The sequence below is a fragment of the Arachis hypogaea genome, chromosome 14 (genome assembly GCF_003086295.3).
Source record: "Arachis hypogaea cultivar Tifrunner chromosome 14, arahy.Tifrunner.gnm2.J5K5, whole genome shotgun sequence".
Classification (NCBI taxonomy): domain Eukaryota; kingdom Viridiplantae; phylum Streptophyta; class Magnoliopsida; order Fabales; family Fabaceae; genus Arachis; species Arachis hypogaea.
The window spans coordinates 121,943,418-121,959,171 of NC_092049.1; the positions used below are offsets into that span (position 1 = coordinate 121,943,418).

Sequence of the window (15,754 nt, forward strand, 5' to 3'; positions counted from 1 at the left end):
AGTCAATATTTTGTTCTGAGCCAATATGGCATTCAGAGTATCAATTTCAAGAACTCCCTTCTTCTGAGGCGTCCCATTACTCACAGGATTCCTCTCAGAAGTGTACATGAACTGGTTATTAGCAACCATGTCAATGAGTTCTTGAGCTTCTGCAGGCATTTTCTTTAGGTGAATGGATCTACCTGCAGAAGTATCCAATGACATCTTAGCTAATTCAGACAGACCATTATAGAATATATCCAAGATGGTCCATTCTAAAAGCATGTCAGAAGGACACTTTTTGGTCAGTTCCTTGTATCTCTCCCAAGCTTCATAGAGGGATTCACCTTCTTTTTGTCTGAAGGTTTGAACATCCACTCTAAGCTTACTCAGCTTTTGAGGAGGAAAGAACTTGGCTAAGAAAGCCTTGACCAGCTTATCCCAAAAGTTCAGGCTATCTTTAGGTTGAGAATCCAACCATATTCTAGCTCTGTCTCTCACAGCAAAAGGGAAAAGCATGAGCCTGTAGACTTCAGGATCTACTCCATTAGTCTTAATAGTATCACAGATCTGCAAGAATTCAGTTAAGAACTGAAAAGGATCTTCAGATGGAAGTCCATGAAACTTGCAGTTTTGTTGCATCAGAGAAACTCATTGAGGTTTCAGCTCAAAATTGTTTGCTCCAATGGTAGGGATGGAAATGCTTCTTCCATGTAAATTGGAATTAGGTGCAGTAAAGTCACCAAGCATCCTCCTTGCATTATTATTATTTTCGGATGCCATCTCCTCTTCCTGTTCGAAAATTTCTGTAAGGTTATCTCTGGATTATTGTATTTTAGCTTCTCTTAGTTTCCTCTTCAGAGTCCTTTCAGGTTCAGGGTCTGCTTCAACAAGAATGTTCTTGTCCTTGCTTCTGCTCATATGAAAAAGAGGGAACAGAAAAATAATAATAGGGATCCTTTTTACCTAGGTATAGAGGTTCCCCTGTGTGAGTAGAAGAAGAAAAGAATGTACTGTAAAGAAGGGAAGAAGAGAAAATTCGAACACAGATGGAAGAGGGGGTTCGAATTTGGGTGAGATGAAGTGTTAGTAGATGAATAAATAAATAGACGGAGATGAGAGAGAAAGAGGATTTTCGAAAATAAATTTTGAAAAAGAGTTAGTGATTTTTGAAAATTAGGAACGAAATCAAATTAAAATTGAAAATTGAAATAACTATTTAATTAAAAAGAATTTTTGAAAAAGAGGGAAGAGATTTTCGAAAATGAGAGAGAGAGAGAGTTAGTTAGGTAGTTTTGAAAAAGATAAGAAACAAACAAAAAGTCAATTAGTTAGTTGAAAAAGATTTGAAAATCAATTTTGAAAAGATAAGAAGATAAGAAGTTAGAAAAGATATTTGAAAGTCAAATTTTTGAAAAAGATAAGATTTAAAAAAAAAAAAAGATATGATAGGAAGATATGATTAGAATTAGTTTTGAAAAAGATTTGATTTTTAAAATCATAATTAATGACTTGACTCATAAGAAATCACAAGATATGATTCTAGAATTTAAAGTTTGAATCTTTCTTAACAAGTAAGTAACAAACTCGAAATTTTTGAATCAAAACATTAATTGATGATGTGATTTTCGAAAATATGATATAAAAATAAGAAAAAGATTTTTGAAAATATTTTGAAAATTATTTTTGAAATTTTCGAAAATAAATAAAGAAAGTGAAAAAGATTTGATTTTTGAAAAAGATTTTGAAAAAGATAAGATTTTTAAATTGAAAATTTGATTTGACTCATAAGAAACAATTGAATTTTAAAAAAAGTCAACCCAAATTTTTGAATTTTATGAGAGAAAAAAAAGAAAGATATTTTTTTGATTTTTGAATTTTTAATAAAGAAAGAGAAAAACATGAAAAAGACTCAATGCATGAAAATTTTGGATCAAAACAATGAATGCATGCAAGAATGCTATGAATGTCAAGATGAACACCAAGAACACTTTGAAGATCATGATGAACATCAAGAACATATTTTTGAAAAATTTTTAATGCAAAGAAAACATGCAAGACACCAAACTTAGAAATCTTTCATGTTCAGACACTATGAATGCAAGAATGCACATGAAAAACAAGAAAAGGCACAAAACAAGAAAACATCAAGATCAAACAAGAAGATTTACCAAGAACAACTTGAAGATCATGAAGAACACCATGAATGCATGATTTTTTTTGAAAAATGCAAGATGAACATGCAATTGACACCAAACTTACAATTTGACTCAAGACTCAAACAAGAAACATGAAATATTTTTTATTTTTATGATTTTATGATTTTTTTGGATTTTTTTTCGAAAATTAATGTGAAAAAGAAAAATAAGGATTCCAAAATCTTTAAGAAGAATTCCAGGAATCTTTCAATATTAGCCCAAAGCTCCAATCAAAGGGTTAGACATGGCTTAATAGCCAACCAAGCTTCAGCAGTACAAGCAATTCCCTAACATGTGGAGGCCTCAGTCCAAAAGAATTTAGACATGGCTCTACAGCCAGCCAGGCTTCAACATGCTTCATGAAACTTTAGAATTCATTCTTAAAAATTCTGAAGAACATAAATTAGAAAATATTTTTTTTTGAATTTTAATTGGGAAAAACGAAAAAGAAGAAAATATTTTTGAAAAAATTTTTGAAAACTTTTTGAAAATAAAATAAGAAGAAAATTACCCAATCTGAGCAACAAGATGAACCGTCAGTTGTCCAAACTCGAACAATCCCCGGCAACGGCGCCAAAAACTTGATATGCGAAATTGTTACTCTGAGGTTGTAAAATTTTGTTGTTCGTTCTCTCCCTGGAAATGGCGCCAATACTGGTGCACAATACCATGGTCCAAACATAACTTCACAACTTCGCACAACTAACCAGCAAGTGCACTGGGTCGTTCAAGTAATAAAACCTTACGTGAGTAAGGGTCAATCCCACGGAGATTGTTGGTATGAAGCAAGCTATGGTCATCTTGTAAATCTCAGTCAGGCGGATATCAAATGGTTATGGAGTTTTCGAATAATAATAATAAATAAATAGAAAATAAAGATAGAAATACTTATGTAATTCATTGGTTAGAATTTCAGATAAGCGTATAGAGATGCTTTCGTTCCTCTGAATCTCTGCTTTCCTGCTGTCTTCATCCAATCAGTCTTACTCCTTTCCATGGCAAGCTTTATGTAAGGGCATCACCGTTGTCAATGGCTACATCCCATCCTCTCTTGTGAAAATGGTCCAATGCGCTGTCACTGCAAGGCTAATCATCTGGAGGTTCTCGATCATACTGGAATAGGATTTACTATCCTTTTGCGTCTGTCACTACGCCCAGCATTCGCGAATTTGAAGTTCGTCACAGCCATCCCTTCCCAGATCCTACTCGGAATACCACAGACAAGGTTTAGACTTTTCGGATCTCAGGAATGGCCATCCATGGGTTCTAACTTATACCACGAAGATTCTGATTAAGGAATCCAAGAGATACTCATTCAATCTAAGGTAGAACGGAAGTGGTTGTCAGGCACGTGTTCATGGGGAATGAGGATGACTGTCACGATCATCACATTCATATTGAAGCGCGAATGGATATCTTAGAAGCGGAATAAGTTGAATTGAATAGAAAAACAGTAGTACTTTGTATTAATGCATGAGGAACAGCAGAGCTCCACACCTTAATCTATGGAGTGCAGAAACTCTACCGTTGAAAATACATAAGTGATGAAGGTCCAGGCATGGCCGAATGGCCAGCCCCCATGATCTAAGAACTAAACGTCCCAAGATGACTTATACAATAGTAAAAAGTCCTATTTATACTAAACTAGTTACTAGGGTTTACAGAAGTAAGTAATTGATGCATAAATCCACTTCCGGGGCCCACTTGGTGTGTGCTTGGGCTGAGCTTGAATGTTACACGTGAAAAGGCTTCTTCTGGAGTTGAACGCCAAGTTGTAACGTGTTTTTGGCGTTCAACTCTGATTCGTGACGAGTTTCTGGTGTTTAACTCCAGACTGCAGCGTAGAACTGGCGTTCAACACCCTTTCGCGTCCTCTAAACTCGGCCAAAGTATGGACTATTATATATTGATGGAAAGCCCTGGATGTCTACTTTCCAACGCAATTGGAAGAGTGCCATTTTGAATTCTTTAGCTCCAGAAAATCCATTTTGAGTGTAGGGAGGTCAGAATCCAACTGCATCAGCAGTCCTTCTTCAACCTCTGAATCTGATTTTAGCTCAAGTCCCTCAATTTTAGCCAGAAAATACCTGAAATCACAGAAAAATACACAAACTCATAGTAAAGTTCAGAAATGTGAATTTAACATAAAAATTAATAAAAACATCCCTAAAAGTAACTAGATTCTACTAAAAACATACTAAAAATAATGCCAAAAAGTGTATAAATTATCCGCTCATCAAGGATTATATTGTATGGGCTAAAATAGTCAACTATTAAATATTGAATGTCTAAAGTTTTTTATAAGGGAACAGCACCGAGTGTGGTTTGTAACCACGCAGATCCCAATACTGGGACTCGTTCGCCTGAAAAACCGACCAGGTCTCCAGTGAAAGGTTGTAGCATGTTGTCGCTTAATTTCATCTTCTGGAAAGTAGGGTAAAAAAAAAGACGTCGGCGCTGCTCCCCAGGTCAAGCAGTACCTTTTTACCAGGAGATCTCCAAGTTGAATGGAGATTACCACATGATCATCCAGATTTGTTGTAGCTATTTTGAAGTCGGATGCTTGAAACGTCATCTGGGGGAAGCGTGGAGGCATTTGAAGATTGTTCGGACTGGCTTTGATTGAAAACATAGCTCGGTAAGAGCATTTTCTTGCCGAGCTTGTGCTACTTCCACCTGCAAAACCTCCAGAAATATAGTTAATGACTCCTCTTGGTGTTCAGGATGGCTTGTGCTCGCCTTTTCTCTTTCTCGGCCATGAATGGTCCAGGCGAGTTATCTGTCTTGCCTTCCTCGTTTTCTGGCCGAGCTTCCTCATTGTGCTCAGGTTGGACTCTTTCGTTCCGAGCTTCTTTGTTCCGAGCAGTTTCAGAGACATGTGTTGGAACAAATTGATGCTCGGCTTCTTCAGTTCGTTCTTGATGTCCATCATTGTTTTCAATCCGAGCATTAGTTAGGTTAGCAATCTGTTACGCCATTCTTTGATTCTCCTCCGCCATGCGCTAGTTGGCTTGTTGTAACTCAGTCACCATCCGAAGGAGCTCGGACGGTGTAGGTGGAAGCTGCTCAGCCATGGTTGGAGGTGAAAATGTCGAGGCCAATGAAAATGAAAAGAATTATATTTTCGGACCCCACGGTGGGCGCCAATTGTTCTTGTGTGAACAACCTGGACGTAACCTCGGCTAAGGGAGTCGACGCCGAGCTTTGGCCTTTAACACCGAGCTTTGACCTTCAGCGCTGAGCTATAAGTTGGGATGGTCCGACCTTCTTGTCCAGAGGGGTGTCACGTCACGGAGAGTACGCGCAAAGGGGGAGTGTACCTGCAACAAGCACTCCGATACTTAAGTTAGTACTGAGAATTCAGTATATATCTGTTGAGTATAAAGCATCATACCTTTATAGGTGAAGTAAGATAGGTCAGTTACGTTCTTTATCTGAATTGATGAGCAGTTATTAGGTTTAATAAGTAATAAATACCTGATCAGACAGTTTTATTCCAGGATGTAGTCCGTTGAGTCCGATTATAACGTGTAACCGCCGATGACGCAAATTACCGAGTTATGGTGTATAATGCCGAATTAAGATATTGAATTTGTAACGGCCGGATCAATATCCTTTTCAAAATTATTACAATTCTTTCTTATATTTTTGTGAATGTTATATATGGTGTTTCTTTTACCATTTATATTATGAGTGTAAATTTTAGACTCAAATATGCTTATATGGCACGTTCTAATGCATGTTTACATGTTATTGCTATTTTCAAAAAATATTATGTATTAAATAATTAGAATTATTAATTATGGTGAACTTTTTTATTCATCATTATATTATTCTATAGGATTATATTATGGTGCCAAATATGCTGACGTGACACATTCTGTTGTACTTTACATACGTTTTTTTCTCAACCATGTTTTAAGAAACTATGATGTAATCAATTAGATACAAATTAATATTTAATAATTATTTATGTTAAAATTTTTCAATAATTCTAATATTATATTTCATATCTTTTTAGTAAGAGTAAAGTACTACTTTGATCCCAACGTTTGGGTCAAATTCTAATTTGATTCCTAACATTTCAAACGTCTTATTTCTGTCTCAAAAAGTTCTAAATAGGCACAATATGATCCAATCATTAAACTTGACACTAATAGTTAACGGAATGAGTGATATGGACGTTAATATCTTTGCTAGTTAAGTCATATCTTCTTTAATGTGTTAAAAAAATAAAACTAAAACCTTCTTGTAATACTTTTTTTTCTTAATTTTCTTTTTGTACAAAACTTCAAATCCTAACCATCAATCATCAATACTTTAAAATCAAAGGAAAGATTTTTATATTAGTGATTGTCGGTGGATCGATTTTATTTACATACGAAAATTGAATACTATTGACTCTTCAATATGTGAATTGTATGTGTCAAATTTAATGGTGGAACAACATCGAATCCGCTTAAAATTTTTTTGGAATTGAAATAGGACGTTTCAAAGTTTTAGGATTGAAATAGGACGTTTGAAACGTTAAGGAACAAATTAATCTTTACCCCAAACGGTATGTACCAAAATAATACTTTATCTTTTTAGTAATTATTATTATAATTTTTTCATATATTATAATCAATAATTCTAATTCTACAACAGGTTATATTTTGACATCAAACATATTAACTAGCACATTCTAGTGTCTAGTTTGGATACATCTCTCTTATCAATTATTTCTTAGAAAAAGTATTGTGTAATCAATCATATGCAAATTAACATTTAATGATTTATATTAAGATTTGTTAATAATTTTAATATTATATTTCATATCATTTTAGTAATTAACATTATTTTTTTTTATATTTCCGTGAATCAACAATTCTAATATTTTATTTATATTTCTTAAACATTATCACAATTCTTTCTTATATATAATATTTCATTTTACCATTTATAACTGTAAGTTTAGAATCAAGTATGCTAATATGACGCATTCTAATGCCCGTCTATATGTTATTACTATTTTTAAAAAATATTATATATTAAATAATTAGATCGTTAAAATTTAATGATTAATTATAGTAAGATTCGTCAATAATTATAATATCCTATATTTTTTTTAATAATTACTTTAATTCTTTTTTATATCTCTATGAACATTAGATTATCTTTTAAATAATTTTTTATTCTTTCTTATATAATATTTTGAATATAATATTTTTTATTTCTATTTATTGAATTTATCTAAATAGTTAGAAAATTATTTATTAATATTTTTTAATAATATATTATTATTTTTTACTACTCAAGTCAATATTTATTTTTATTATTATTAATTTGATAAGATTTAGTGAATACATATAAATTTTACTTTAAAATATTTTAGTTTAGTTTTTTTATATTGATATTGAGTTATTTGTTTACTGTATACGACATTTTTTTATTAAATATAAGTACTTTGTGAGTTTTTATTATTTTATAGATTTTTTATATTAGCATAAATCATAAAATATATTAAGTTATTTCATATAAGATAAATATATTCATAAATAACTTATTTTAAAAATATATTTCGGATATAAATATAAAAAAATATACATTTTCTATGTATCAGGCGGATAGATACATTAGTTGCTCTTAAAACATTGTATGCAAATAATTAACTATTTTTAATTTAAAATGATAAAAAAATATTATTTTTTAATATATAATTTTTGTTAGAATTTAATTTTGATGCATTAATAATGTAAAATATTTTATATAATCGTAGAATTATATTTATTCTTTTAAATGACTATTCATGTAATTAATATAAAAAATAATTATTTTACTAATATAATATCATATTGTTAAATACATATATAAAACTATTTTATACTAATAATACATTAAAATTAAATTTATTTTATTATCCATTTATTAGCTATTAACTTTTTTCAATGCCAATAAATTATAACTCAAACGGCATAATCTCTCCATACTCATTTAGAGGTCACGAATTTAAATCTCTTTATCTTTAATAAAAAAAACAAAAACAAAAATAAAAAACAAAACACTCTCTTCAACATCTTACCGGTAGTTGTTAATAACTTAATATTATTACACTTGCCATTCTTTTTCCGCAAACACTTTTACTCCAACCACCCTTTCTCAGAAAGTGATGGATTCACGTCTCGATGTGACTAAGCTTGTTGGACGAAGATGAAGACAACGTAACACCGGAGATGAAGACACTATGTGCCAGAGAGAAGAGAACTTTCAACTTAGGGTTTTGATTTTGGGTGGGTGCTGGTGGAAAAAGAAAAATGAAACCCTAACTTTTAAGGCATAATTCAGCTATGATGAATCAAAAATCTAAAATAGCTAGATACAACTCCATATAATGCAAACATATAATTCAACCATTAGGCTGCGCTGGCAGCGCTGCATTTGTTTTTGAGAAGAATAAGAAAAAATATTGAAAATAAGACAAAAAAGATATAAAAATAAAAAATTCAATATTTTTATATTTTGTTTGGTAATAAAGTAAAAAAAAAATTATAATAATAAAAAATATAATTATATAAAATTAATAAAAATAATAAAAAATAAAAATTAAATTATGTTTTTTATTAATGTTTTTGTATTTTTTTTAAAATAAAAATAAAATACATTAATTTAATATTTTTTGACACAATATTTTTATTTATATTTTATCTATCAAATATAATTTTATATTTTTTTATCTCTATTTTAATGTCCCATACTTATAAACAAACACAACTTTATATATTTTTTCCTCCTGCTGAATTGTTATTTATTTATTTATTAATTTATCTATTTTTTATTTCATTATTTTTTCTTTTTTTATTTAATTACCATATTATTGGTTTTCACATGTTATTAAACCAAATTTATACTTAAATATTTATAATTTAAAAATTTATAATTAAACTTTTGTATTAGATAAAAATTTATAATTAAATTTTTAATATTTATTTTACAGATAAAAGAAAATACAATGATCTTAAAATATTTATTTGTAGAATATTTTGTAGTTCATTCGACATCAAATATAGATTTAAATATATTCTAAAAATATGTTGTTTATTTTAACAAAAAATAGAGCAAATATTTAATTTGGCTCCTGGTAATTTTTTTAAAAGAGTACAAGATTCTTTAAAAAAAACTTCTTTTTCAGCTTTTAATTTTTAACTCTATGAGACCAGTTAGCAATTAGTCCATCCGTTAATAATCTTTTAAGAACTAATGAGACATACTTATGTGACACATTAAACTGCTGATTTATTCGTTAAGTATTAGTAGTTTGGATTAATAGATTTTTTGTTAGGGCTCATTGTCCTTCGAAATAATTGTTAGTGGTTATTTAAAATTTTTTATATTTTTTGTTATTTTTTTATATTCATTAGCTAAATTTATTATGTAAAGACTACAAAATATTAGTAATTTTTTACTTATAGAAATTGAATAGATAATATACATATTTACATGTCAATCTTATTTATTTGTTATTAGTTATTCTAAAATATTAAACTTTAAATTTGTGATGTTATATTTACCTGGTTAATTGATAATATAAATATCCTAATTATTGTATCTATTTTAAATAAAATAGTGTGTCAACTTTTTCATTATCTATATATTGTGAAATAGAATATGCACTTTTTCTAATAATTCAAACCAGTGATTAATAATAAATGAGTTTATTATGTGAATTATGATGCTTAATTTAAATTGAATACACCTAAAATTTAATATAATCTCAATAATATAATATCTTAACAATTTTTTTAAGCAACAGTAAAAAAATTAAAAAATATATCCCCTATTAAATTTTCATATTTATAAAAATTTTCAAAAAAATCACCCGTTTTTACACAATAAATTTGGACAATCTATTAATAAAGGTAACAAGAAATAGAGAAAAATTTTAAATGGTTAGTAACAATTACTCCAAAAACAACGTGGTCCCAACTAAAAAAATCTATTATCTCTAACTAGTATTTAACGAATAAATCAACAGTTTAACATGTAATATAGATATAAAAATTCTAATTAAAAATAATCTAATTGAATTTATTTATATTGAATATAAAAATTTAATTATAAATTTTTAAATTAAAAAAATTAATTAAAGTTTGATAAAATTATAAGATTCAGTAAAATAATTACACTTATCTAAAAATGCATCCCATAAATAATTGACATGGATGCCATGTTGGTTGGCGAATATTTTTGGCATCCTTAAATGAAACGAATTTTTTGTGGCTTGAAGCGGCCAAAAGGAAGACATCACGAATCGAATTGGCTGAGAGTACGGTGGAAACGAAGAATAGTGGATCTTAACTCAGAGTGGTATGAACAATCGGTGATGACAGTGAAGGGACACATACATGCATGCATGCATAAAACTCATTTTAATTTTACAAAGGAATTCAATAAGATGTTTGTTTCAATTGTTGAGTGAGTTTTTCAAAAAGTGAAAACTCATTTCCAGTCGATTTCACGTGAAGTTGATATATAGTTGAGAGTTGTTAGTTAGTTAATTTGACTGATTTGACTAATTATCTAATGATTTTCAACTATCAACTTCACGTGAAGTCGACTGTACGTGAGTTTTCACCTTTTTAAAATAAGATTTTTTGTAAGTATGTTTTAAAAAAAAAAAGTAAAACTAATTTGACATTTAAATATTTTTACCGTTTTTTTAAATAAATTAAAAATACAAAAATTATAGTTTACAAAACAAAACATATATTTTTTTATTTTTTGATACTTTCACTTTTAAAAAATGTGTCAAATATACTATAATCTTAAAAAGAATCCTTATTTTTATTAAAAAATAGAATAAAGTACATTATTTATTTCTGAAGTTTGTCAACATTTTTTAAAATATTTTTATTTGTTTTTAATTTTTGTTTTTAAAATTTTTTATTTGCATCAAATATATCCATGACAACTAAATTTTTAAAAATTTTAGAATCAATTCAACAATAATTTAGGACACATATGTCTGATTTGTTTGTATTGAATGTTGTTTTTATAAAATTGTTGCTAAATTCATCATAAATTTTTTTGAAAAATTAACTACCAGTAGTATATTTGATACAAATAAAAAATTTTTAAAATAAAATTAAAACAAAATAAAATTTAAAAATATTTTAAAATTTTTAACAAACTTCAAAGATAAAAAAATATACTTTATTTTAAAAAATATATTTTTACAATTTAATAGCTTCTAAATTATATAATATATATCTTAAAAATATATATTAAGATTGTGATTAATAAGTATTTTTATTTTTGTAATAAATATGTAACAAATATATTAAAAATTTAAAATTTTATACTTTTATGTAAAATTTTCACAACTAAGATCAACGCGTGCTCCAATCAATAAAGTGGCTTGTAAATAAAATATAAAAGAGTAAAGTATATTTTTTATTTCTGAGATTTGTTATTTTAAAAATATTTTTAAATTTTATTTTGTTTTAATTTTATTTTAAAAATTTTTGAATTGCCTTTAAATATACTCTCGACTGTTAAAATTTTTAAAAAATTTAAAACCAATCTAACAATAATGCATGAAAATTATATTTGATTTGTTTGTGTTGAGGGTTGTTCTTATGAAATTTATGTTGAATCGATCTTAAAATTTTTTAAAAATTAGTCGTTAGGGGTATATTACTATATTTGATGCAAGTCGAAAACTGTTGAGACAAAATTGAAACAAAATAAAACTTAGAGATATTTTTTAAAATTTTTTATCAAATTTTAGAGACAAAAAATATACTTTACCCAATATAAAAAAATAGTGTAACTTTATATTTGTTTATAGGATTATATATTAATATTATTAAAAAGTTTATAAAAAAATTAAAATTTTTAATATATTCATTATATATTTGTTAAAAAAGTTTTAAAATCTTTAGTGATAGTTTTAATATGTAGCCTAATATTCATAATTTAAATTTAAGATTTAATATATAAAGAATAAATAAACAATACTTTTTTGGAAAGTATGTGTACTTTGTAACATTTATTTATTTAAAAAAATATTTAAAAAAACGGAGGAAGAGAAAAGGGGCACTTTTAATCGGTGCCCTTTTGGGACATTGATTTTGCTGCCAGCTTTTGGGTAATGTGTTCGATGCAGTGGTTGGTTTGACAAATACAATGGTTATAATGGCATAAATTAAGAAAATGCAAAAATAAATAAAAAGAAATAAACGAAAGAAGTCAAGAGGAAAAAGCTGGTAGCTGATGCCGCAGTTGAAAGCAAAATGTCAAACGCTACGTTTCAGATTTTTGGGAACTGAGGTTTGACAGCTCCTTCTCCTCGTTCATTGCGTCCTCTCCTCCCTCCCTCTCTACAAAACCCTTTTCTTCTTCATTCAATATTCCCTTTTTTATTATCATTTGTCAATTCTCATTCTTTTCTTTTTCTTTTTCTTTAGTATGAGTATTATATTACTTTACTAGTTAAGTTGTACAATATCATCTTCATGTGTGTCATTATATAAATATATATTGTTTCTCTTTCCCTCTTCATCAATTCAAATTTCATTCCTTTTACTTAATAAATTAAATTTTTAATTTTAATATATTCTCAGTATAAATTGTAAAATAGTATTATACGTATATTTAATTATATAAAATTATATTAATAAAAATATTTTTTATATTAATTATATAAATAATTATTTAAAAAATAAATATAATTATATAATTGTATAAAATATTTTATACTGTCAATATATTAAAATTAAATTAATAAATTTAATAGTAATAGTAAATTAATTATTCAATATGTTTAAATAACGTATTTTTTGCATGGGAGCAATTATATTATATAGTTATTAACTTTTTATCTTTTATATGAAATATAATTTTTTTATAAATGAAAAGCATGGATATACTTTTAAAAAAATGTAAGTATATCTTTCACATATATACTAGACAAAGATGATTTTTTTTTTTTTGAATTTTTTATATATTAAATATATTCATTATCAAAATTTTAAATAAATTATGCATTACTCTCCATGTTAGTATTTCAATTTATCGGTTTATTGTTATATAAGGTTTTTCACTTTAAAAAAAAAAATTAATGATTAGTTTCGCAATAATTTGTTAGTTCCTTTTACTAGTTTCACCTAGAATATACTATACATTTAGAGATTGATACCTATAATTTTTTTAAATAATTTGACTATATATTAACAGTTAAATATACAAGATATTTATATAATCCCTGAAGATATCACTATTACTTCCGCAATAATTTTAATTATTTATTATTTATATCAGATATGGTTTATCAAAATCTCAACTTTCTCACTCTAATAATAATAAAGTAGCATTAGCATAGTCACCCAAAAAAAAAAAACGTAACATTATCACATGGCATGCTCTAATAAATAATAACACCACCAAAATAATTCCACAAACAAGCTTAATATAAAGAGTAATATTATTTGAAGATTAACATTAATATATTATTTTATTTCTATAGAAAGTATAATAATAAGAAGTGATAAAAATATATAGTGATAGTAATAAAAATTTTAATCCCATTTTGTTACATAATTTTTGCTAAAAATGAAAATTTTTAATGTATGAATCACATTACCATGATAAGAAAATTACAAAATTTGTACTAGTATAGCTTTGTGTGATTACCCGTTCTAATTCGTTGTGATGGAAGACGACGAAAGCATTAGATAAAAATATCTCCCCCTTCTACGCTTTCAATTCTATAATTTCCGACCACAACTGCAATACTATACCTACCACATCGTTTCCCTCTCACTTTTTCTCTCTTATTTTTATTTTTGTGTTAATTGCACTTATCTCTTTTCATTATTAAACTACTGTATTATACATGTTATTTTTTTATTAGTACAAAGATAAAATATAATACTCTTTATTCTCAATATTTTCAAAAAATTTAAAACTAATTTTGATATTTAATGTAATTCAATTTTAATGTCTTTACAAGCGCTAGTATATACTTATTTTTGTGATAAGAGTTTGCCATAACTAAAATTATTAAAAATTTATAAAACTTTTATCAGATTCCAAATGTTAATTATTTTATGAGTACTAAATATCTGTATGTAAATATGTATAATATTTATAACATTAAGTATTTCTATATAATATAAAAAAAATAATTTTTATACATTATCAAAAGTAAAATAATTTTAATTTATACCTGCATTTAATTACGTAATATTATGTCAAAAAAATAATTTTTTTACATTGTCTATCTTTTAAAAGTTTAATTACTTTGTTGATTCCTATAGTTTCATTAAATTTTTAATTAGGTCCTTATACTTTTTTTCTTTTTAATTGGGTCTCTATACTGCTTTAATTAAGTCATTCCTAATGTAAAAAATATTAGAGTTAACTAAATATTTTTTTACAAAGTGAAGATATTTATAATTAAAAACTTAATTAAATTTTTGACCGTATGTATTTTGATAAAAATATTATGTTAATTTTAACATTTTTAACATGAAAATAATATAATTACAAAATTAAAAGCAGTGTAGAGACTCAATAAAAAAAGTATAAGAACCTAATTAAAAATTTAATAAAATTATAAAGATCAACAGAATAATTAAACCACTTTTAAAAAAATGTGTTTAAACCATTGTATAGTTTTACACGGTCAATCATCATCAAAATTAAATTTTATTATAAAGTATAAAATTGAGTTTTATATATAGACAACATGAGTAACCTTAAGAAAAATGAAATGAGTGAAATTTTATTTATATATGTTTTGTGGGTAGTGAGGTAGTTAGTAGGCAGCTAGTATTGATAAGCATCATGTTATGAAATGGAAATGGTAAAGATCCAATAAAAAAAATACAAAAGAAGATGCTTAGCTTAGGGCTGGCTATTGACGATGAGTCTCTAAAGAAAAGAAAGAAGAGAAAAAAGAGAATAACATGGTTATAGGACCATATAAATAAATAAGATCAAGATGCACAAAGACGAATAGCTAGCCGCCGTAGGCACAGTGTTGCGTTGTATTCTCTTTCTCTCCCAACACACATGCACACACACATTCACACTCACATTCTCACCCTCCCCTATTGTTTTGCACCACCATGGGAATGCTAGACAGAGACATGGATCACAGATCCATCCAAAAGGCAAAAGGCATAGAGAACCGTGTTAAGAGATTGTAACTACACTAGTGAGAGAGAGAGAGAATCCTATAAGTCTCACACACACATTCACTGTCCCAATCTTAACAACGTTATCTGTTTGTAATTTGTGATGTGCCCCCTTTCAAATTAGAAATAATAATTGAAGGAATTATGATAATATACAAATGTTACGGGAACAATAATTTAATAGGGTTTATTTCGAATAGTTTTAAAATATACAATTCTAAAAATTACATTTATCAATAATATAATAATATCCATAGTCAAGTATGATTATTTATTTTTATTAATTTGTAGACATTTAATAGATAAATAAAATAAAATAATTTGTTAAAATCTTAAAAATTTTCATTTCTAAAACGATGATTGAATATTGTTAGAAAACTTAGAAAATTTTTACCCTTT

The 15,754-nt window shown here is 27.1% G+C and overlaps 1 non-coding gene across 1 annotated transcript; it reads left to right on the forward strand.

The window, feature by feature from the left end:
• Positions 1 to 258: 258 nt before the first annotated feature.
• Positions 259 to 366, forward strand: LOC112746527 (small nucleolar RNA R71). The gene has a single exon (XR_003174407.1). It is a non-coding gene; the product is annotated as a small nucleolar RNA R71 (small nucleolar RNA).
• The last annotated feature ends 15,388 nt before the right edge of the window (positions 367 to 15,754 follow it).